Source organism: Chelonoidis abingdonii, chromosome 1 (genome assembly GCF_003597395.2).
Source record: "Chelonoidis abingdonii isolate Lonesome George chromosome 1, CheloAbing_2.0, whole genome shotgun sequence".
NCBI classification, from domain to species: domain Eukaryota; kingdom Metazoa; phylum Chordata; order Testudines; family Testudinidae; genus Chelonoidis; species Chelonoidis abingdonii.
In genome coordinates, this window is record NC_133769.1 from 318,467,710 (window position 1) to 318,470,595 (window position 2,886).

The window sequence follows — 2,886 nt, forward strand, 5'->3', positions numbered from 1 at the left end:
TCATTTATTCCAGATTTACTCCGGTTTGACTCCACTGACATCAGTCGAATTACTTCAGCTGTATACTAGTATAACTGAGCAGAATTTAGCCAAGAGCCTCCAACAGCAGTGTCCCTCTAACACCATGCTGGTGTTATGCAGACATCAAGGTGGAAGTCCTAGCTCCACTGATGTCAGTGGATGTTTTGACATTAACTTCAGTGGGTTAGGATTTTACCCTGTGTGTAGAAGAGACCTCATAATTTTAATACTCTTTAGAAATGTGGTTGCTTTCTAAACTATAATTATTCATATTGCAATAGCGCCTAGAGGCCCTCTCTGAGATTTGGGCCCCATCTGTGCTAGGTACTGAACAAAAACCTAGTAAAAACCAGTCCTTTCCCAATCTCAAACAGACAAGACAAGCAAAAAACCTCTCATTTATTTCAAGGAAAGCAGAATGAGCATAGAACGTAATTCAGCATTTCCCAACTGATAAACTTGCATGTTTGTTAATCATAAAATTAACTATTACATTTCAAATGTATTTTTCTGTTCATATGTTTCCAGTTGTTTTTTTATATATAATTATGTATGCCACGGGTATGATGTTTGTTCTAGTTACCACTTTTTGGCTTAATAACCTCAGAAAATTGTACAGTGGGGCTGGCCAAATAAATTGGACAGAATTTCAGAGGTGTGGTTGCTGTGGGAATAGTTATGTCAGTTTTGAATGATTAATTCCGATCTTCTCAAACTGATTTGTATTGGGTTTTACTGTACAATGAGTAGTGTTTATCCACTTTACTGTACCATGTGCTGAGAAGAATCTTGTGCCCTGTACTTTCCAGATTAGCCCATAATTGCCATATCATGTTTGACCTCACGTTTCCATTAAGAACCACATCAGCTATATTGTGGAGACTTAGCACCATATACCGGCCTAGATCCTCACACGGATCTTCCACTGGTATCAATGAGAGTTGTGCACAGAGTGATAGGGCCCTTCATATTTCTGTTTTAGGGCTTTCAGAGCATTACAGTCTCATTACAACATAGCACCAAATTCAGCCCTAACATACATGTGAAACACTATTGACTTCAGTGGAGTTCCATCCATTCACACTAAGGTTGAATTTGCCTTATAGAGGGGTTAAGTGCAACCTTTTTAACATTAAGGATAAATAGTCACATCTCCCTATGCGGTGGTGGCTCCCAGGTCCTTTGTTCCACACGACCGTTAGCAAAGCACTCACTAGGACTTGCCTGCCTCTGCACATCACACCGTCACTGAAACTATGTTCTGGGGCTCCCTCTTAAACAGCAGCATGATTTACAAAGTTCCAGAGACTTGATTATGAAAACGTAAGTACTCTTCTTCCAAATGTAAGGAACCTTGCACGTCCCCATGCTCTTGGACTCCTTGTGGTTTGCATCATAGGGACTTCTGACATTTGTTAGATCGTTCTATGGGTTGGTGTGACTTACCATGGCAAGTTGAAAAGATAAAAGTATTCCAGGATTAAAATTAGCTTTTTGGAATTGTGCAGTCTAATTACGGTATGACTGAGTTCATTCAAATTAGCTTGCACTTTTTGTTTTATTTGGAGTTGACTAAAACAGCAGTTTTGAATACTCTAGTCAATGATGGCTGCTCCGGCTCTGTCACTGGTTAGCATATAACTTTCAGCTGCTAAGACATGAATAAACCAATCCCAGTTTAATTAGGTTTGCCTGTATTCATATGTTTTGGTTTTGACATCCATTATGTATTATAATATAAATGCTGTTTGTTGTTTGTGACCAAAGGACTTCTTGATGCTGACAGGAAGAGGGCAACATAGGATTACAAGGATCCATTGCATCTGGTATCTACATACTAGTTCACCAAGCATGTTATATAAGGTCTCTATCAGAAGCCTATGTCACATGGATCATCATAATTGTGAAATTTATGTATGGATAATATGTTAGGAGTTATGCATGTATACTGAAAATTACATTCTTACAGTCTGTGAATTGGGACCCATCACCAGAAGTTGATAAACATCTTCTGCCTGAAAGAAACTGGTTTATCTATCGGTCTGTCTCCATGTAAATTGAGTATTGTATACTTTACAATGAATGCCTATTTATAGTCTGAGTAAAATTATAATCAAGACCAGCTGACTGCTCTTGCCAAAATGTTAGGCCTCAGCCAAGCACTGACAAATTCGTTGCTGGAAACCAGTCTGGTTCACCTGTGTGTTAGTAAGGTTACAATGGTATTGGACTTACAACACTGCGTTTAGTGTTTAGACTTTATGAAATGCTTGTAAATTGCTGCATGCTTTAATCTCACTTATAACAACTTTATCACATGCTGTAAGGCAATATGTACGTTTTTGCTTTATGACTGTAAAAAATGTTTGCTCTGAAACTATGAACCTAGTCAGGAGGGATTGTTGCCTAACTGCCAAGAAGGCTACCAAAACTAAATGGGCCATTGTGAGACATCACAATACAAAGACTTTGTTAATTTCCCCTTCACACTCATAAAGAGGCTACGTGCAAAAGGGCTCATCTCGTCAGCTTGATTTCTGGAAGAAGGAGATAAAAATAGCTGACAAGAAAATGTGTCACCTCTTTTTTTGTTGTTTGGACTCTCACAGGGCTGGAGCTATGAAACAGAAGCAGAATGCCCCAGAGTCAACCTGGTGTAACCCTAAAAGACATTCAGAGCTGACAAATTACTGCAACTCTTCCATTTTTTAAAACCATAGACTAACTCAATTGTGTGTTTGTGCTTGCCTGCTTTAACCATGTAATCACTCTTTCATTTATTTTTCCTAGTTAATACAGCTTTAGTTAGTTTATTACAGGACTGGCTATAAGCATTGTTTTTGATGAGAGATCCAAGGTGCAAGT